The sequence below is a fragment of the Culex pipiens genome, chromosome 1, assembly GCF_016801865.2.
Source record: "Culex pipiens pallens isolate TS chromosome 1, TS_CPP_V2, whole genome shotgun sequence".
NCBI lineage: Eukaryota > Metazoa > Arthropoda > Insecta > Diptera > Culicidae > Culex > Culex pipiens.
The window spans coordinates 134,387,421-134,410,775 of NC_068937.1; the positions used below are offsets into that span (position 1 = coordinate 134,387,421).

The 23,355-nt window shown below is 36.3% G+C and overlaps 1 long non-coding RNA gene across 1 annotated transcript; it reads left to right on the plus strand.

Moving 5' to 3' along the window:
- Positions 1-21,764: 21,764 nt before the first annotated feature.
- LOC120422582 (uncharacterized) lies at positions 21,765-22,530 on the plus strand. The gene is made up of 2 exons (XR_005606151.2): positions 21,765-22,171; positions 22,244-22,530. It is a non-coding gene; the product is annotated as an uncharacterized LOC120422582 (long non-coding RNA).
- The last annotated feature ends 825 nt before the right edge of the window (positions 22,531-23,355 follow it).

Genomic DNA, 23,355 nt, shown 5'->3' on the forward strand with positions numbered 1-23,355 from the left:
CTGCAGCGACGGCGGGTATTGAACCAAGAACTTTTTTGTTGCCAAAAGTGCAACGGTGAGGATAATGGAGTGTCGCTGTTCGAGCCGGTTGGTGTGATATGTATCTTCTTGACTCAGAATGATGTGATAATGAGAGTGATCGTTGGAATAAACCAGTTGCAATTATTGGAACAGAAATGCATTTCCTGAAAAGTGTTGAATGAAGAATCGTTTAGATAAAGTCCACGAACATATATTTTTATGATTATATGAGAAGTTTTAACAATAAAAATTAATTTGAATGTCAGGTTGAGGCTCCGAATGATATGACAAAATACAGTCAAAACGCAGCACACTCCAAATTTAAAAAAAAAATATCAGTAAAACTGAGAATGTCGGTTTGTTCTGTTTTCAATTTTAAAATACATCTAAAAAAAATACATAGTAAAAAATAATGTAAATTTGGAAGCTGTAATTTTGGAAGGTTGAATATTACCTCTTTTATGATGTAATTTTACCTCATTCTAGACTGAAAAAGTGGCATTACACCAGAAAAGTGGTAAAATTAGACATTTCCAGAGGTAAAATTACACCTTTTTTCTGACATAAAAGATGTACCCCTTCCCAGATGTAGGGGAGAGTGGGGAGACTGATCCCCTTTTTTTGTATCGCACATAACTCTGTCAATTTTACACAAAACTATAAACTTTTTGCATGAATTGAAAGCTTAAACATTCATCTATGTTTGGCTAATAAGGGTATTTCATCAGATGAACTCTTCGAATCATGCCAAGCGTTTTTAAAAAAATATTTTAAACCGGCATTTTAAAAATGTTAGGGGTAACTTGATCCCCCTTACAACATTTTGAAGAAATCTTAAGCAAAATGTTTCTTATTCATTCAAACTTTTAATTTTCTGTAAGTTACAGCAATTTCACATAAAACCTGTACGTTTGTGTTCAAAATATAACAGGTTTTGTATGTAAAATATTTAAAAACTTAAAATATTATTTTTTAGGCCAAAATTAACCACGTTTACAAAAGCAGGAAATTTTTGTTTACAAAACTTTTGAAAAAAGGTTCAAACTGCAGTAAGTTATGTACAACTATACTATGTATGAAATCCCAGCCCAATCAATTAATCTTGAGGCTGATTCCAGTGACTGTAAAAATGCAGGGATCAAGTCTCCCTAAACGCACTTTTTTAAACAATTGATTGTAAAAATAGTATGACGATAAGTTTAACGTCAAATGCGTAAGGGTTTTGGAGTTGATATGTTTATCAAACAATTCATGCATAAAAATATTAATATTAAAACAAAGAAAAAAAGATCTCTTGGAAGTTTTTTGCAGTTCGTTATAGAAAACTGTGTGTAACTCAATCTAAACATTTTTTAATTTTTTTTTGCTTTCTACAATGAGTTTTAGTTATTTTCGCACAACTTTCTAGAACAAAGCTAATTGTTTTACCCACATGCTGACGAGATACAGGCTTGGGATCAAGTGTCCCCGGGGATCAAGTCTCCCCACTCTCCCCTAATATTACCATGATTTTTTTTCTGTGTAATGAGTATTTGTAAAAATTTTATGCAAGTATCGCAGTTTCTTTTTCGGCAGATTTTTTTTTGTGAAATCCTAGATTTTTATTATAATTGATGATTGTACTTGAACTGTACTGGTGCATAATGCTGCCAACAATATTTGTTCTTTGGAAAGCTAAAATTAAAATGAATAATTGTTTTTTTTTCATTTTTTGCCTCATAAAATGATTTAAAGATTAAAAAATACTCTAGATCAATTGAAATTTCCATTGGAAAAACTTATGAAATCAATTGTAAGTCACTCAGACAACATTGTTTTATGCTTATATTTCTATATGTTTTAAGAGCGAGTCCACGAACAGGGCATACCCCTTTGTATGGGACGTCGTTTGGACCTCACCAATCTGCCTGAAATTTTCAGGGGTTGTTTGTACATATAAAACTAGCATCTGGCCAAAATATGAGCACTCTAGGTCAACGGGAAGTGGGGCAAATCGGGACACAAATTTTGAAGGTTCAAAAACGTCAAAAATCTTAAAAAGGCTATAACTTAGGCAAAATTCAATTTATTTCAAAATTCAAAATGCATCTGAAAGGGGTTAAAAAATGCAACAAAATGCAGGGTAGAGCATCCCAATTGGTTAAATCTAAAGGGAGTTATTGGCATTTTAGTGAAAAATTAGCATATTTTTCAAACTCAAATAAAAAAGTGTTCCATCCAGATATCAACTCGGTTCAACCTGCAGCTTGTAGGGGACATCTGGGACTACCATCTGAGACTGAGAACGCTTTGGGTAAGGCAGTTTAACATAATAAATAAACACTTTTACTTTTAGTGAATTTTTTGGTTGTAAATTTTTGCTCGGGGGACCCCTTAGATCCCATTTTCTGGTGATAATTTTATCATATTCGTGTTTCTGAGACAATTTCACAATAGAAACATGCATAAGAATGTTTATTTTGATCCATTTTAACCCTTTAAAAAATAAAAGTTTTGCTAGTTGTATATGTACAAACAACCCCTGAAAATTTCAGGCAGATTGGTGAGGTCAATGCGAGATGGGTATGCTTTGCTCGTGGACTCGCTCTTAATCATGTAAAACCATGCGCAGATTAAAAAAAATAATTAACATAATTTTATTTAATGTGTTCTCATTTACCTACACCTCATAACAAATTTGCGGTCAACCAAAATGTTTCATGATTTGATTCTGTCGTCGTCGAATCACCTCCAAACGTCACACCATTCCCGATGAGAGAGTCTTTTTAGTTTGCTCTCCAAGGGGAGGTGACTGACTGTACACAGCTGAAAAAAATCATGGTAATATTACATCTTTTATGTCAGGAAAAATGTGTAATTTTACATCTGAAAATGTGTAATTCCACCACTTTTCTTGTAATATTCAACCTTCCTAAATAACACCTTTCAAATTTACTCTTTTTTTATTGTGTTTTTTTGACGAGTGGGCTCAGAATCAGGTGAACGGATAGGACGAAATTAGGTGCACTGCTCTCGTACACAGACCATATGATTGTATGAAAATTGAATAAAGTTGACGACGGTTGGTGTTGATGATTGCGCAGCGCTCACATATGGTAAAGAGGGAGTACAATCGAATTTAAATTTAATTTAGTTTGCTGAACGGTGGCGATAAAGGTTAGAGCTTGACGTCGGCGACGGTTCTTCTTCAAGGCGTTCGAGACACTCCAGATCCAGCCTTCTCCGTGCATGTGAACGTGGTCGATAATCGGTGCGATGTTCGAAAAATGGCGTGATTGTTGGTAAGACACTCACGCAGCCGTAGCCTTAGCCTTAGGATGGCAAAATGTTGATTATTATTCGCGAATGTCGAATGTCGGAGAGCGGCTGCTGCGGCTCAATTGGAAAGGAGGGCACCCGGCTGCTGCTGCAGCTGCTGGCTGCGAGTTCGAGACTGTAACGAATCGAACAGCAGCACCACGTGTGTGGCAATCTCTGGCAATTGTGGCTCGTTCTAGATGAGTCGAGGAACAGTTCCTGCATGCTTGAAAATCGCACATTCAAAGATATTAAAGCCAATCACTCTCAAAACAACTGCCACGACACCTGATATCAGTTAAATCGAATCTCCAAATGGATCCAAGCTGCGGTCTCTGAACATAAATTTCGCCATATAGTCTCGCACGAATCGACGCGCCGGTCAACTCGTGGGTCGTAGGGAAATTATGCAACTTCATGTAAGCTACTGCAGCCCAGCATGCAATCGGTTAGTAATCAGTAAGATGTACTAACGACTCCCCGATATGACCATCGTCTTCACGAATGATTGGAAATTTTCGGCATGCCATTTACTACAAGATGTCCCATATGCGGTGTGGACACTGTTTGGGGAATGCTTCGCGACATGGAATGGTTGATGGCGCCAACGACTTGATACAATCTGATAGTTTACGCAAAACAGTTGCGTAAAATGAGTTACTTTCAAAAACATGAATGCTTTTGATTTAAGAATTGCTCGCATACAATCTTGTTCTAGGAAGTCTACAAATTCTACTTATCTTCTAAGAAAAAACAAAACACTTTGTGAGTGGATTCGATTGTTGTCTTACCGCACTCGGTTACGAGTTGTTCTCACAAACTCGAGTACTTGTTGAACAATCCACTAGAAGGGTCCTCGAAGCCATTCAGCAGCTACAACTCCGGTTGTAGGTTAGATCCTGGAGTTCGCCTGAAGAGCTGACTTCATTATGAGTTGCTTATCGACGCTCGAAGATTTGATGAGCCCTCAATTGCTCACCACATCGATCGTGACCAGAGAAACCTGCACGGATCTTCGAGCAACAATTGCACTCATTAGCAGACACTTAACCTTGGTCGAACAAGAGACGAGCGAAGGTACTCCAGTTGTACCACGTTGTGCCGTGCCGTGTGTGGGCACTTGCGTTGAAGATGCTGGTGGTGAACCCCATCCTAGGACCCTCACCGCAAACGTATCCGGACCGAACAAGGGTCGAAGGTCGATCGATTAGATAGAAAACCCCGGAAGGCAAGCGTCTAATGGCGTCTGGCTGCCAAATTGTTTTTATTTTGGGTACGCAATGATTGCCATCATTTGCTGGTCGTAAAAATGCCGTAAAGTTTATTACTGACCACGACTGCTGACCTCGCGATCAGGCTGATTTGCTAAGAGGTTCTGTGCCTTACCAAATTTAAACTTTAGATTAGCGATTCCAACGTAACCGTTCCAAGTTCGTGCTCTCCGGCGTTACGTTTGCACAAACTTTCCAGACAGTCGATAGATCATGTGTGAACCTCAAACAAAACGCAACAACCGAGGTACTATCAGCGATTCAAGTGCAAATTCTGTCTGGCACTTATCTTGTAACCTACATAAGCGCGTATTGCGAGATTTGCCCGATTATGATGCGCGCAGACCGAGTTAACCACGTGCTCCGAAGATGTCACGACAGCGCGGTCTCATTATTGGCCAACCCACCAAGTCAACTGCATCCACCGAGATGCAATTAGCTAATTCGGTTCGGACGATGCGACATCAAACGATGCACTTTTTGTGTCCCCCTGAGTTGTAATCACGACCCGGTGAGAGGAAGATGTGCTGCATGGGAAAAGACCCGGTCGCAGTTGAGTTGACACGCGAAGCACAGTTCAGCGGGCCAAACAGGTCGACGTGAGAGCGTGAGGGATCTTTAGTGATGGATGATCTATCATTTTCAGCCTTTAATGAAAAGTAATTAGTGGTATGATGCCAGTTGGGAGAGTTTTTTACGTGATCCACCTAGTTAGTTATTGCTTTCTTGCGTTGTCGTTTGAAACATAATTTAAAGCCTCTTAACCATTTTTTGATCGATTAAAAACCTCATAAGCTTATAGTTCGTGTTCCAGGGAACAACTTTGCGTTATATGCATTGTTCGCAAATTCAGTTGACTTGCTTGCATGCAAGAGTGACAAATTCCCTTTGGCAAGTTGCCACAATTGCAGGATGTGTAAAAATAGCAAGACCAATTGGAACTACATTTCATACGAAGAGTGACAACATGGCTTGTTAACTCAGTTTGCCTAAATCTGTTTTCTAATCATGCTCAAAATTGGTGGGGCTGTTAATGCTATCAAAATTGCAATAATCTTGATTGTCATTTAAGTTGGACCGCCCGTAGGGTGATAAGAAAAAATGAAAATTTTGAAAAATCTCTAGAGATACCCCCTGACTTGATTCATTAGGCAATAATAATATTAAGTAACTGTGGCAATTTTAAGCCAAATCGGTCAGGTTAAAGGGTCGCTTTTTATCGTTGAAGTTTATATGGGGAAAATCATCCCCCCCCTTCGTGGACAATTGTCCATACAAAAAAAATCTTTTTTGTATGGATCGTGGACAGTCGCCATTCCACCCCCCCCCCCTAAAGTGTCCACGTGGTTTATGGATGGTCCCATTAGGAAATAATAAGAAAATACTTTTTACTAAAAAAATCACCAAAAATCAGGATCAAATCGGATCGTTTTGCACTCTTTGACAAAGTTGTAGGAAATTAAATTTCCTACAAGAATTTTACACTTGGACATTTTTTTTCCTTTTCAGCATCAAGGATGATCGAGGACTTATTTTGAAGAAAATAGCTCGTTGAGTTGGGTGGTGGTCAATTCGGGTGAAAATCCAAATTCTTGCTTGTTTTGATAGTATAAACTGCCAAACTCGAGCTTGGGCAGAAAACAATGGTTAAGAGTGGGTTTAAGTTGGAATGAGTCATATTAAATTAAATAAGGTTTAGTCTTTCTGTCAGAAAGAAAAATTTCTCATTTTCAAAATCATGTTTAAAAGTTTTTCATAATAACTTTGTTATACTTAAGGCTACCAACTGTATGGATTTTTTCCTTACCATACGGATTTTCGACCCTCTTCGCGGATTTTTAACAGGCCGGAATTTTTGTGGGGAATTTCACGCATAATACGGATTTGTATGGAATTTTAACAATTTTTGAACATTGAATGCTTTTTTGATTTGGTCAAAGCTTTTGTTAATTAGACATTTTAATTTAACTGTGAGTTTAAAAAGGGAGAGTTTTCTCAATTCAAACTTGATTTTTTTTTCTTTCGTATGTTAATAGGAACTTAAAAAAACACTCTAGAATTGTTCTTTCAGACATTCCTTCACTGCAAATAATGTAGTAATCCAGCTGCGTGTAAAAGGCCTGGGTACAAAATAAGTTTTGCATTATTTAATGAAATTCTGTGTAATATTACACCCTGATATATGTAGCCCATCAGTATGGGAAACGTACTTGACCAAAATGTCAAGCTCACATATATCGGTCTGATGGCCGAGCGGGCTAAGGCGCCAGTCCTTACTATAGGTGCTGGGTTTGAGTCCCGTCGGTTGCGACTTTTTTTTGTTTTTACAAAAATTGTACATGCAGCGTGTAATATTAAGTATCTTTTTGACGAAGGTGATGTGCATGCTTTTGAATGCGATTTTACCATCGGATTTTTTGCTGTGTTACTAAATATATTTATCCATTAAAAGATCCAAAGGCTTTCTTTAACTTGTGGAAACCTTTTAACATTTGAATTAACAAATCTGGAGTTTTTTTAAAGGTTCTATAAATTGTTGTGTTTCACATGTTATAGGACCTTTTCAATAAAAAAAACTCTGGAAAAGTGTTCGTGAAAACACTGAGAACGATATCATTCGTAAAAGCAAACTTGACATAATACTCGAAAATAACATTTGAGAAGGGCGTAAGGTATTTAAATATTTTTGTATTTTGTAATTTAAAAATTACTGTATCTCGAACCGTTGCGTCGTATCAAAAAGTGGTCAAGGACAAACTTGTAGGAAATTGGACAAGCTTTTTGAAAAAAATACACTGAAACACAAATACACGCCACATCAATGAGATTTTTTGATTTTTAAGTCTAAAACTTAAATTTAATGGTGATGTCACGATTTTTCTTTATTCAAAATTTTTGAAAAAATAGCCTTAAATGTTACGAAAAGACTGACGAAAAATGCAGGATGGTATGTCTCTCCTAAAAAAATACAAAAATCATTTACTAAAACTGTTTTTTTTGAAAAGTAGTCTAAACGTCAAAATTTTTAAAAACCAGTAGTGGGGATCGATTTTCCAGACAATTTTACATAAAAGTCTCCATATTGACCATTGTCCTATGTCCAATCCTTGGGAAGATACAGCGGTTTTAAAAATAAAAATGCTGAAAAAACGTTTTTTTTGGTGGTTTTTGGCAACGGAGAAGGTCGGGTACAAAAGTACCAGAAAAATTCCTGATTTGAGCTGGAATTGCTCTATACAGAAGTTGTTCGGTAGCTGGTCGTTGTTTAACTGGGCTGCTTTTTAACTGGGCGCTCGATAACTGGGCCGTAGCCCAGTTAAAAAGCAGACAAACGTCAAAAAACCAAAACAAACCAAAATGACCGAGGGGTTAATGGATGTAAAAATCATATTCAATAAATAAAAAAAAACTTTTTTCAAACTTTTGTTCAATTTCAAGTTACAATTAAAGAAATAAGAAAAGTCAAAATCAAACCATCCACATTGACGACCCCCGGGTCTTTTGTGGTCTCTATTGCAAGTTTCTGCTCGAACCTAGGAGTCCGAAGGCTTGAATGAGGAGAGCACCCAAACCTCTTTCTACTCCAAGGAACCTTCCACCCAAGTGTTTGAACTGACGACCTTCGGATTGCGAGTCCAACCGCCACCAGCGATTCCACCGGAGTAGGTTTGGTTTGGTGTGTTGTTTGTACTTATGGCATGGAGACGACTCCTACACCTGGAATGACTTAACGGCCTAACAACGAAGGCCGGGACCGACATTTTACTTCCTCATCCGATGGAAGGTTGGAGCAGATGGGAATCGAACCCAGAATCATCCGCTTACAAAGCGGACAGCGTAACCATTCGGCCACGCACTGCTCCAAATAAGAAAAGTAAGCATTGTAAATAAATTTGAGTAACTTTTTTTTTTATATTTCATCTGGAAAATATTATGCATCGGTGGTCCCCTCGTTATTTTTTGTTCAACCCAGTTAACGAGCAACATTCGGTGACTGGGCTACGTTCTCAGCCCAGTTACCGAACAACTACTGTACCATGATGTGGGCAAAGTGTACGGATTTTTGCTCATCAAGAGTTGATAGCCTTAGTTATATTGAACGTTTTTTATGAACATTTTTTGATGAACTTAACAGAACCAATTATAAATAACAAGTCAAACGCATAAATATTGCAACGAAATTGCCATGCATTTAATTGCTCATATTAATCACCATAAAGGAACCTAACGATTACTCGTTTGTCAGTTTCGAATCATAATGATGCAGCTTAATTAGTGCACCTGGCTCCATTAGAACTATATAATTTGCATATTATTTAGTGAATGTAAATTATTTTGAATTGCTTTGACTGTAGTGCGAATACATTAGACCTAAATATCTCTGTTTCCGTTCTAACAAACAACCATAAAACGTATCACAAAACAAACCAATCGATTCGCGCTTCAATCGCGAAAGGAAGTTGTAGTAACTAGGGGGTGCACACGTGTGTCGCGAAATCGCAAACACACAATTCAAGGCAGATGATGATGACTGCTCTCGGCAGGAGCCTATGACGACAAAAACTAACCTCAAATCCATTCACAATTTTGCGCTCGTCTCCTCGTTGCAAAAGCGAAAGGGTTCCTGCTCCAGTCCTCTGTACCTACTAAATCCAGTGATGCAAATTGTTTCAATAACATCTATTTAATTTGCATCGAATTTCAATGTCACTCGAACCAATAATTAGTGCACGTACGCACGCACGTTTAGATTGGAAATCGCTCTCTGCGAGCCTTTAAAGACATGAAACTCGTTTTAGTGGCTTCATCTTCCCAGCGTGGCTGGAGGTCATGCAAAGATGAGCTGAACAAGATTGCACTGACTATGCAAACTACTTCAGCCGAAACGATTGGATGGGAGGGAAAAAAAAAGCAGAAATAAAACGAGGAAGCAAATTGCATCTGCTCGATCTGTCAAGATATCATCTGAAATGGTGGTGCACTCAAGGGGTGGAAATAATTTTGGGAAACTTGAAACGAAGCGACAAGATAAACTATTCAGTTTTTTTTAGTGCAATCTGGCAGCAGTTTTCCGACTGACGGTGCTTCCAGTTCACCTTCACCGACCTCGTGTCAATTGTGTCTTTGAGTGAATTTTATCACTCATCAGTCAACCGTTGAGGTTGTATTTATCATTTTGCAATTTTTATTTTTTGGTGCGTGTTGCGTGTTTTTCAATGTCAGAGGTGAGAAGAAATACTCTTGCGCGCTTGAATTTGATAAAGTCAAGTTTGATTATGTTTTCAGCATTAATTTGTGCCAAAATTACAGCAGTACCCTTCACCTAGCAATCACGAAACCCACGTGGATCGCCAGACAAAACCCAGGAAAGCATTCAAAATCGGAATGCTTCAGAGTAATATCAGACACTTCTCACAAACTAAAGCCACAAGCCAGCTGGCGGATGGCGACGGCGCGGCTCTGCCACCTCGGGAGCACTCTCTGTAGGTTAATGTTTTAATTATTGCAATTATTACCATCTTTTTCCGCTTCTCGACAATAGCGCAGAGCGAGTCGTTGCACAGTGCAAAGGCGACCTCTGGTGGTGGGTTTTACCGCCCGACGACTGGACGGTCGACCGTCGGTGTAGGTACCGCATCTTCAACGAACTGGCGCTGTCGTCTGGCCGTTTTGACCTCAGAGTAGTGGCAACCAGCCCCCCAGAAAGCGTTACGGATAGGCCCCGTCTGGGATGGCTGACTTTTGCAGCGAATTACATAATGGGTGCATCCCTATTTTTGCCTTTGAAAGCGCGGTTTGAAGAATCACATGTAATTATTTAGGAATATCTCAACAACCTTTGTTCGTGTCACCTGTTATGAAGGCAATTGAGGAGTCGTGGAGCATTTTGTCGAAATATTTCAAAAGATTTTCATGTTTATTAGGCCAAATATCTAATTTAAACAATATTTTTCATGCAATGATGGTCAGGCTCAGATCGCTAAGAATTGATATTTGTTTATAAAATCATTTTTCTCAGAGCACATCCTTGAAAATCTGAATGCCAAATTTTGACGGCCTCTCAAATTTCAATTGAAGACTACTGGTAGGAAAAAGGATTTGGATAACGGGAAATGTTGCTGTTTTTAAGGGGATAAGGGATTTTCTCCACAACAAATTAGCTTAGCTTGGAGTTGGTTGGGGATGCGGAATATTTCGTCGCAAGTTGTTTTGATAAATGCAAGCAATTCCACGTCAAATCAGCAGTATTCAAGTCAAAAGAGCTCCGATTTGGCTCAAATTTGGTTTTTGGGGGTTCCTTGGGAGATAATTAAACCTTTTTTTTTGTTTGGCAAATGGGGTTGGTGGTCCAAAAAATACGTATTCAACTATTTTCGTAATATGTAAGGTGGAATTGACATTTTTGAAAAAATCTCGTTCATATTTTTTTTTTAAGTGGGCAAAACATCATTGCAAAAACTTTGTAGTTTTACATTTTCTCATCGATAAATTGAAACGATAAAAAATCGTTTTCAACTCTCATTCACCATTCCATATCTGCCCTGGAAATTGTCAGCAGATAGGAAAAGCTGACAACGCTTCCTCCCACACCTTGCGACAGACCTGACTCACCCACTTCAGGCCAGTCTGAGCCGGTGACGTTTCACAGCCACCTTTCCAATGAGTCCAAAACATTGAAGATCTGGCAACCCTGTCTCGAGTTATGACCGCTTAAGTCAGGGGTGACCAAAGTATGGCCCGTGGGCCAAAAGTGGCCCGCAAGGTGATTTTTTGTGGCCCGCGGACCCATTATAGATAATCATGTTAAATGGCCCTTTGACCCATCTGTGGAATTATTTCATATTTATTTATTTTTTTAACTAAATTTATAATTTAACCGCATTCCCGACTTTGCGACACAAATATTTTGGTCATAAGTCTATTTCATTGAAACAATTTAAAAACAGTAAATTTCGCCAAAATTTTCATCCAACATATTTTAAAATAATTTATGAAAAGTTCAAATTTGACTGAAGTAGAAAAATTTTAAAGATATAAAAAAAGTATATCATCTATATATTTAAAAATTTGGACGGTTTTGTTCGAACGCGAATCAATTCAACACGGAACGTCGGATCGAGGTGCTCTTTGTTTCTTTGGGTTCGTATAAGTTCAAGGAAGGTTCTTACGCTAACTAATTGACACTTTGGCCACTCTGGAACCGATTTCGGAGCATCGGCAAACTGTATGGAGAATGTTACGTAAAATCATATTTTGATCACAGGAGGCTGAATAAGCAAAAAATCTAAAAACGTCAACAAACGAAAAAAAGGCAGAAAGTTTGTCGGGTAAGGCTTGTATTAATATAAAAGTCATAATGCATCATTTTCTCAAGGACTGGGCCTTAACCATATTTTACACATAGAAAACTCCTACCTCAGGATTCGATCTTATGACATTTAGATTACAAATCATAGTGACTATTATCTGAATTTATTGAAATTGAAGAGATAATTGTAGAAATTCTTTTCACAACGATTTATCATCATAAGTTGTACTTAATTAAACAAAAAATCCCTTACGTAAGTTTATGTCACAAATTCTAAACATTTTTTTTCAAAATCTTTTAAAATTTAATTGAAAACACAATTGCATTGAAAAAACGTTTCTTTTTCATTTTCATTATATGTGTAAAAACATTTGCAGCGGCCTAACCAAATTCCAATTTTTGATGTGACTTGAAATACACAATAAAACGCTTATTAATAATATGTTTTTGCTTTTTTGGATTTGTTGATTTGAATTTAACAAAAAAATGTTCATTATTTGCATTTTTGAAAAAAAAACTTTTGGCAAATTCTGGCAATTTCTTTTGTGTTGTTTTATACTGACGAAAATGTCTAAAAATATAGTAAACTTCAATTGATAGACGTTTTTATAGTCTAAGAGGAAATATAATTTTTGAATATAATAAATTTTCCACATTTAGCCCACAAGCTCATGTTAGCATCAAATTTGGCCCTCCATTTAAAACTTTGGGCACCCCTGGCTTAAGTGATATTTATGTAGTTGTTTGAAGCCGGATCTGTTAAATGTTCATAAACTATGTCCGGATCCATTATCCGACCCATCGTTGATTAGGTAATTGAAAGACCTTTCTAACGATTCCAAAACATTGATGATCTGGCAACCCTGTCTTAAGTTATGACCACTTAAGTTATATTTATGTACCATTTAAAGCTGGATCTCACTTAAATGTATGTAAACAATGTCCGGATCCACCATCCGACCCATCGTTGATTAGGTTATTAAAAGACCTTTCCAACAAGTCCAACTTATTGAAGATCTGGCAAACATGTCTCGAGATATGGCCACTTAAGTGATTTGTATGTACTTTTTTTATTCTGGATCTAATAAATAGAATAAATTTGTGTCCAACCCCATCATATCATCCATTGTTGGTAATAAGTGAGGAAGGCTCCAACCACATAGTTGGTTTAAGTTAGCTTATTCCTAAATTATGTCTTTGATTTGTTTTTTTTTATTTTTCATAATATTGTTTGATACTCATAAATTAATCAATTAATTAATTGCATAAAATTGAAATATAATCATATGACAAATGACGTTTTGAATTAGTTTCAATAGCTTTAACTTAAATTTTCTTGGAAATTTCATTTTTTTTAAAAAACGATACAGTACTTACTTTTTCTGTCATTCTTGAACGACGAAACAGACTACTTTTCACTACCAAAAATAACAGAATCGAGTAGAAACACTTTTCAAAACAAATGCTGAAATGAATGCTGAAAAGTTGTACTTTTAAGCACTTGTTTTGAAAAATAATACTTTTCAACAATGTTTTGATTTTAACGGTGGATTGACTAAATACATTGACATTTTACTTATAATTCATTTTTCAGCATTCGGCTTATTTATCTAACTCGGTGAACCTCATTGGATAAAAGTACGACTCGTGCTGAAAAAATCTTCTTTTTGCAACTTGTTTGTACTATTTGCACTTGCTTTTATTGAAACATTGCCAAAACAAATAACAAAGTTATTTCAAATCATTTTGCTTTAATAAACATATGCAGTTAATTCCTTTTTATTTTTGTTTTTTCAACGTAATTTGTCTTATGAAAAAAAAAATACATTTGTTTTGTGAAACGTTTTACATATAGTATAAAGATTATTCTCAGTTGAAACGATAAAAAATCGTTCTCAACTCTCATTCACCATTCCATATCTGCCCTAGAAAATGGCAGCAGATAGGAAAAGCTGTAGTAAACGCTTCCTCCCACACCTTGCGACAGACCTGAGACTCACGCATTTCAGGCCAGTCTGAGCCGGTGACGTTTCATCAGCCATGTCTGGAGATTTCCGCAACGTCTCTCGCATGTGCCCTCTGGCCACGTAGTCACTCTAGCCACTCTAGCTAGAAGTAGTTTGCAAATCATCTGATGCAAAAACAAACAGCCAGTCAGGCACACAATTATATCGGAATCGTCACATCTCGATGCATAAATTAATCTTGAAAACCTAGCAAAGCGTCAGAACCGTCGTTCCTCAAATGTGAGTGGGAGGGGGTTGGAAAAGCCGAGATTTCCACGTTTTTCCCTATACTCACAAGTGCAAAGGCAAACATAAACCAGCTCTGTTTGGATGGATATTTACTAACTCTTTGCAAACGGTGGCCGATGGCAATTGTGTGCGGGTCGTCGTCGTGTACAAATCGTTGTCTGACATGCAAATTCTCACCCCACGACCGATGACAGGCAGATTCTGAGGTGATTCAGGGTGGGTGGTCCCGGGGAGCAGATTATTTATCTCTGGCTTGTAATTACAACGCGTTTAGCCGACGCCGCCACCGACATCGAGTGTGCTCAGCTTCGTTAAAAAGCTCAAATTAGCTGGTTATACAAATTATTGTAATGACTGGTGTTGTTGTTGTTGCTTGCACGAGATGTTGTCCAGATTAATTAGATTTGCGTGATGGGGACATTTTTTTGGAAGATGAATCAAATAGTTTATAAAAGCCGAAACATGGGTGTATCAAGAATCAAGCCGAGGAATGCTTTCAAACCAAACGAAAACGACAGCTGAGCATTACCATAATCCCAAAATGGCACGTGACAGGTTTGTTGGCACTTCTCATGAACCATTCATAAATAGTGCATAAGCAGCAGCGCTCTTTGTGGCCCTCTAAAATTTTGAAAAAAATTCGGATGTTCGTTAAAATGTTTCCTGAACCCACTCAACACTCTCAAAGAAATCATCCTTTTGTGGAATTTTATTTTTTGTACATTTTGATTTGCCTTGACTTCCGAAAAAAAATCTAAAATTATGGAAACATCATAAATGCAACCATGTCCCTTCGACCTCGACCTGAGTCGGAGGACAAAAACTTGAAATCAAATTTGTAAGGGCCATTAATTTACCACTAATTTCTTAAAAATGATTTTTATACAAAAAGCCAGTTCAAGGGCCCCACGTGATTCCACTCCGGTACGGCCTCGAACACGGCAGAGTTGGCTCCCGCGGACTAAAAATAGCGCCCCAAGACCAGAACCAATCGATATAGCCATGGAGCATTGGATCGATACCGGCGCGGTCTGTAAGAACCAGCCACATCTAAGCAGGCGGCCAAAGGACACGCCTCTCTGGCCGAGCACCAACTTGCTGGAAGGAGGAAAATCTATGACCTGAAGCAAGTTTTCCCGAGCTGCCACTCTGATTGTAGCTTTTTTAGTCGGAAAAGGTCATCAAAAAGTCATTGACTACGGCTTCCGACTAGCTACTGCCACTTCCGCTTTGGCAAGCTTCCCGGTAGGAGTTGATTTTCTGCAGAAAAAAAAGGAACAAACCAGCTCTGATAAGAGAAAAGACTGATCCGAATGAGGGCGAAATTGCCTGGAGGAAGGAAAAATGATAAAAGAATCATAGCAAGCTAAGCAAATACTCGGAAAATCTCTCCTGGCGTTCCATTACATAATTTTGTTAATTTCTTCTTGTTGTTTTTCTTGGTTTGGCTTACTGCGACCGAGGTTTGGCGAAGGGGAAAATGAATTGTCCTGGAAAAGTCCGTGTCTGGTCTGGCGGGTCTGGCAGAGAGGATTGCAGGAAGAGAGGGAGAGAGACTTGATGGTGGTGAGTTTAGAATTTCAGTGTTAGGTGGTGAGTTTTTCCGGCTAATTATAAGTGCGCAGAGGGTGTGAATGTGGAAATCATTTGAATCGACCTTAAAAAAATAATATTTTTTTATTGTGATATTATTCAAGGGGAAATGATTGGCTTGAAATTAGTTTTATAAATATTTTCCATTTTTACTGATTATTCCATATTACGGATAATCGAAACTTAGGATAATCAAAACTTCGGATAATCGAGTCTGCTCTGTAGATTGTTCGTGCGAAACAAATCCTAAACTTATCAGATCTTAGGTATTTGAAGATTCAAACGAAACCACACGTGCCACCAGCATCCATCTGAAGATGGTTCAAGGTGATGGAACCGCCAGGCCAATTCGCGCTCACTTTTCAGAGAGACGTTACGTCTCACCGGTGAAGACAATCCAAGTTGGCCGCCGAGAAGTATGGTGATGGGACTTGGCAGCGCAGCTGCACACGTTCTACGGCGAGAAACCCCTCCGGAGAAGTGCCACTTCTTTCGCTGCTCCGAGAGATCTGCCACTAGAGAGACCTGGACGCGGTCATGATTTTAACCCCGATTTTTCTGCAACCGAGTCCAAAATATGATACGACTTGATGCAGTTTCGAAACTCCACAATACCAATCAGGGACCACCCACCCTACAAAGAGGGGGGAGGCCTCCCATCTAATATTTGACTTTGAACTCCGTTGACAGTTGGCTTCGCTAATCCTTAGCAGGCCATGACGACCTGCCGCCAAGCAATTCGATCTGAAAGGTTCAGCAACACCTGGCCTGCTGTGACTGTTGGTGGTGAGAGGAAGCTTCAGGCCGCGAGAAGATGACGCCGACACGAGCCTTGATTTACTTTCGGATGATGACGGTTACGGCGGCGGTTTGCAAAAAAAAAAATGTGCATGCTGATCAGCAGGGTTGTTTCTGTTTGTTGCACACTCAGAATTTATTACGATTTTTATCGCTTTTGACTGCTGCTTGTGCTGCGAGAGGGACGACGACCTGGGGGTGATTATGGCGGGTTCAAGAAGTAAACTAAAAAGTCATCATCTCAAGAGGCGGCAGCTCGCACCGTTGGTAATTGAGTCGCGTCTGGAAGCTGTGAAAAACGATAAAATACCGTCACTTATTAGCTGACTTGACGGGGGATGCACCAAATTGCAGTAAAGTTATTTATAAATGCTTTATAAATTCTGATTTAAAAGGTCGAACGGGTTATCGATACTTTAGTTTTAAAAGCTTGTTAAGAATGTAATTACGACTTCCTCTATGTCTTGACATTTCCCAGAATCATTACTGAAATATTTATGGAGAGTTAACAATGCACATTATAAAAAATGATTTGTCAGAAGGCATACATTTCTGGAATCAAACTAACCATAATTACCTAAATTTTGATGATCAAAATTACCTCAATTCTCTAATCGGGAAACAGTCTGCAGTTTCGAAATCACTTAAGGGGGTATTAGACTGTGACAAAAACTCGCACTGACAAAATGTCGCTCAAGATATGCAGTTTCTTCAATTTTGAGTTAATGATGCAGTTCGGTTCCAAATCAAGTAAACTTTCAGAAAAAAAATTATTAAAATTTAGTACTTTATTCTAGAAAAACGTAGTAAATCCAACTTTTTCGTTAAATCCTAACACGTAGCCTTATGGTCGGGACAAATTTTCCTTGCGTTTTACTCTTTTTACGGACGGACTTGATTCGAGTTGCAATATAAAAGTCCTTGAAGAGGCTTCCGAATAGTGTAGTTCTGGTGATGTTCTCTGACGAAACCGGTCTTCATTCAGTCGAAGATTAATCTAATTCTAACTACTAAACACGAACAAAGTATTAAATTACCAGCATTTTGAACTGTGCGAAATCTTTAGACCTCCAAGTCAGACCTGGTTTACCTCCCGCGCGCGCTCGCTACACCGAGATGAGTCAGACACCCAGGGAGACCTCCGATCTCCGCGAGGGACCTCCAAGTACAAAATGATTAATTGCAGTCCGTCCGAGCCGTCGCGTCACCCCGCTCAGTTTAGTGCAAATTTGTGCCGAAAAGCACGAGTGCGCGCGCTCGTGCAATTATCGATGGCTCTTCAGCACCGCGCCGAAGAGGTCCTCGAGTGAGAAGCGCTTAAGGTAAGACCTCTGGCACTCGATGTGCACGAGCCGTGATGACCCGTAGTCGAGGATGCTGGGGTTTTTTTTTTTGTTGAGGGGGTGCATAAGAAAAGAATAAAATTATTGAATGCTTATGATCTTATCATTTACTTACATTGAGTCCGTTATTTTCACGAAACAATTGATAAATTTTCAAATATTATTTCAAATTTTTATGTTTTCTAATTCCTCCACTGCGCAGGACGTTCTCCCTGCAACATTCTACCCCGCATTCAAAGTGGTGAATGTTCATCAGCATGCTGGGGCAAAATATTGTTTGGAGTTTGGAAATAGAGTCGTAAACCGTACGTGATGGTTCATGTTGCAGAGTTTCGTTATTGTGTATGTACAACAGCTTCAAAACTTCAAGTGGAGCGCGATCGGGTACAGACGTGAACTTTTCTGAGCCCACCGCGGGGGTTAAAGTGAACGTTTTTTTTGCTGTTGTTTTTGTATAAAAGTTTTGACCTTCCAAGTCCAAGTCTTTCCAAAAGCTCTGTTCTTCTCCACTGTTGCTGTCGCTTATTGTTTTCCAAACTATTTGGCCAAAATGTGCGCCTATTAAGAGATATTTTGCGTTCATCCTAATTTTCTACGCTCATTAACAAGCATGACGGGCTGAAGGTGTCGTCGCCTTCGGAGGGTCCGAAAATGGAGTTGACCCCCGCTGTCGTCGACGAACTTCACACGTGATGGCCGCCGCCGACGGGATCATCGAAGCTGTGCAAAATATCTGGACATCTGAGTCGAAGGTAGTCGGTGTCGTCGTCGTCGAAGTCGTTTGGAGGTTGTTAGAGAGAGGAACAAGTTTAATCACCAAAGCCTTGATTACTCGTCGTCTGGATCGTCGGATCTTGGACGGAAGTGGCGCTACTCCATGGCCGAAGTGATCGAGAGAGTCGTGAATCCGATGGTTGGAAATGAAATAGAACCTTACGTATAGTTTTCTGGGCAAATTGGTAAGAAATTATAGTGTATTCTCTTACTATGTACACGCAAACGAGAAATCGTTGAGGGAGGCCCTCCCAATTTGATTTGAGTGGGACAGTGCTGATATCGCGCGGAAAGCCCTCCCGATTTGAACGGTCTCGAAAATTCACGCATACCATCACAGAAAAATGTCGAAATGTTTCAAATTCATTGACCAAGAACGTAAACACTCGAAGGGCAGTTGCATCTCACACGTCAGTGCTTTGAACAAGTATGCGTGCTTAATTTGTATCGCCGATCAGCACAAATTCACTTAACAGTGTGGTGCAAGCAAGACTGACATAATCTAATTGTTTAATTAATTAATTGTTTAATTGTTTAATTGTTTAATTGTTTAATTGTTTAATTGTTTAATTGTTTAATTGTTTAATTGTTTAATTGTTTAATTGTTTAATTGTTTAATTGTTTAATTGTTTAATTGTTTGATTGTTTAATTGTTTAATTGTTTAATTGTTTAATTGTTTAATTGTTTAATTGTTTAATTGTTTAATTGTTTAATTGTTTAATTGTTTAATTGTTTAATTGTTTAATTGTTTAATTGTTTAATTGTTTAATTGTTTAATTGTTTAATTGTTTAATTGTTTAATTGTTTAATTGTTTAATTGTTTAATTGTTTAATTGTTTAATTGTTTAATTGTTTAATTGTTTAATTGTTTAATTGTTTAATTGTTTAATTGTTTAATTGTTTAATTGTTTAATTGTTTAATTGTTTAATTGTTTAATTGTTTAATTGTTTAATTGTTTAATTGTTTAATTGTTTAATTGTTTAATTGTTTAATTGTTTAATTGTTTAATTGTTTAATTGTTTAATTGTTTAATTGTTTAATTGTTTAATTGTTTAATTGTTTAATTGTTTAATTGTTTATTTTTTTAATTGTTTATCATTTTGACAAGACAATTGACAATTTGACAATTTGACAATTTGACAATTTGACATTTTGAAATTTTGACATTTTGACATTTTGACATTTTGACATTTTGACATTTTGACATTTTGACATTTTGACATTTTGACATTTTGACATTTTGACATTTTGACATTTTGACATTTTGACATTTTGACATTTTGACATTTTGACATTTTGACATTTTGACATTTTGACATTTTGACATTTTGACATTTTGACATTTTGACATTTTGACATTTTGACATTTTGACATTTTGACATTTTGACATTTTGACATTTTGACATTTTGACATTTTGACATTTTGACATTTTTACATTTTGACATTTTGACATTTTGACATTTTGACATTTTGACATTTTGACATTTTTACATTTTTACATTTTTACATTTTTACATTTTTACATTTTTACATTTTTACATTTTTACATTTTTACATTTTTACATTTTTACATTTTTACATTTTTACATTTTTACATTTTTACATTTTTACATTTTTACATTTTTACATTTTTACATTTTTACATTTTTACATTTTTACATTTTTACATTTTTACATTTTTACATTTTTACATTTTTACATTTTTACATTTTTACATTTTTACATTTTTACATTTTTACATTTTTACACTTTTACATTTTTACATTTTTACATTTTTACATTTTTACATTTTTACATTTTTACATTTTTACATTTTTACATTTTTACATTTTTACATTTTACATTTTTACATTTTTACATTTTTACATTTTTACATTTTTACATTTTTACATTTTTACATTTTTACATTTTTACATTTTTACATTTTTACATTTTTACATTTTTACATTTTTACATTTTTACATTTTTACATTTTTACATTTTTACATTTTTACATTTTTACATTTTTACATTTTTACATTTTTACATTTTTACATTTTTACATTTTTACATTTTTACATTTTTACATTTTTACATTTTTACATTTTTACATTTTTACATTTTTACATTTTTACATTTTTACATTTTTACATTTTTACATTTTTACATTTTTACATTTTTACATTTTTACATTTTTATATTTTTACATTTTTACATTTTTACATTTTTACATTTTTACATTTTTACATTTTTACATTTTTACATTTTTACATTTTTACATTTTTACATTTTTACATTTTTACATTTTTACATTTTTACATTTTTACAGTTTTACATTTTTACATTTTTACATTTTACATTTTTACATTTTTACATTTTTACATTTTTACATTTTTACATTTTTACATTTTTACATTTTTACATTTTTACATTTTTATATTTTTACATTTTTACATTTTTACATTTTTACATTTTTACATTTTTACATTTTTACATTTTTACATTTTTACATTTTTACATTTTTACATTTTTACATTTTTACATTTTTACATTTTTACAGTTTTACATTTTTACATTTTTACATTTTTACATTTTTACATTTTCACATTTTTACATTTTTACATTTTTACATTTTTACATTTTTACATTTTTACATTTTTACATTTTTACATTTTTACATTTTTACATTTTTACATGTTTACATTTTTACATTTTTACATTTTTACATTTTTACATTTTTACATTTTTACATTTTTACATTTTTACATTTTTACATTTTTACATTTTTACATTTTTACATTTTTAAATTTTTACATTTTTACATTTTTACATTTTTACATTTTTACATTTTTACATTTTTACATTTTTACATTTTTACATTTTTACATTTTTACATTTTTACATTTTTATATTTTTACATTTTTACATTTTTACATTTTTACATTTTTACATTTTTACATTTTTACATTTTTACATTTTTACATTTTTACATTTTTACATTTTTACATTTTTTCATTTAAACTTTCAAACATTCTAACAATTTTTAATTTTTTTTAAGTGCAATACTTTTCTTATTGCTATATAAGAACGGTAACCGTGCTGCTAAATGCACAAAGTTTCTGAGTTACTAAAGGTATGCGGAACTTTTCATTTTTCAAATTGTCGCAATCGAAATACATTGTTATGGTTTTTTTTCATTCAGGGAAATTCAAACAAAAATCTTAACATTTTTCACCAGTTAAGGAAAACTATTTTGCTGCAAATTTTTGTATAAAAATCATTATTTATTGATCTTATTTATGTTGAGTCAAAAGAAAACTGTCATACCTTCTATCATCAATTTTCTTGGACGGGCCTTTGCTGTGTGTGTTGTGACAGTTGGCTAAAAGTTGCGGTTTAGTTCGTTTGCAACGGGAGATTTTCTGCGTTGTCGGGAACAAATTTCCGGAGAATTCCGTCCAGAATCGATTGAAAATATTGAAATTCCAGATCAACGAATGGTTTACCAGATCATGCAGCTCGAAAAGGTTAGTTTATATAATAGCAATCATTGATTTGGATGATTAACTTAAGCCTAATTTCATCTCCAATGTTTTCAGCTCGTTGGTTCGTTGGAGGATTTACGGCATATTCAATGCAACTGCAAAGGCGGGCCGCAGGCCGCGGGCTAGTGGAGATCGAGTTCCGGCCGCAACGAAAAGTGCAGAATGACGAGATCGAGCCGGGTGTTCCAAAATGACAAGGCCGGGTGTGCAAAACGACAAGGCCCCCGACGGCACCGTTTGCGAGAGCTGAAAGCTTCCAGAAGTGTTTTTTTTTGTGCCACGTGATAAATAAGTGTGTGATGATCATGTTTGTGTTGTGAATAAAACAGTTTTTGACCAAATTAAGCATTTTATTTTTCCTTATAAGGAAGCCATTTTTACCGGAATCGAACACACTAATACTATTGCAACTACTGCATATGTCACCAACACACTCAAAGTGGCAAACCAATCCAAAACATTACCAATACATGAGCGCAGTCATGATTGTGTGTGTAAAATTGATTTGTTTTAGCTCGAAATATTTCTTGCGGAACTCCCTCTCAAAAATCGAGAGAGACTTCTCACCTGTCCGCGTCTGGAAGTATTTTTCACTCGGTTCGGGAGGGATTCCGCACGAATTTTCGCCGATCTCGGTTGCGTGTACTGTATTTAAGTGTTTGTTAACTTGGCACTACATCAAAGTTTAAACAACAAATTCCAAAACATATAAACATGTTTCTAAATGCTAATATGAAGCAAAGAGCTCACAGCAAAAAAAAATTGTGATGCTTTACGTGCACAGCAAAAAATATCGGTGTAAAATCGCATGCAAAAGCATGCACATCACCTTTGTGAGCAAAAGCATGTAATATTGTATGAGAAACGTGTACGGATGAAAAAAAAAACATTATACACACCCCCAAAAATAACATCAATCTGGTGAGAGTCATATCCAGATTACCAAGTCCGCGCCCCAACCATCTCGGCTATCACACCACTGTGAATTTGTCTGGATCAACACCGATGTAGTTCCCCATACATCGAATACAGTTAATACAGCATACGACGTACGGGAAACCTACTGCTACAACGGCGTTGAACACAACTTTTACAAGACGCTGGGATAGCCGAGATGGTTGGGGCGCGGACTAGGTAATCTGGATATGACTCTAACTAGTTTGATG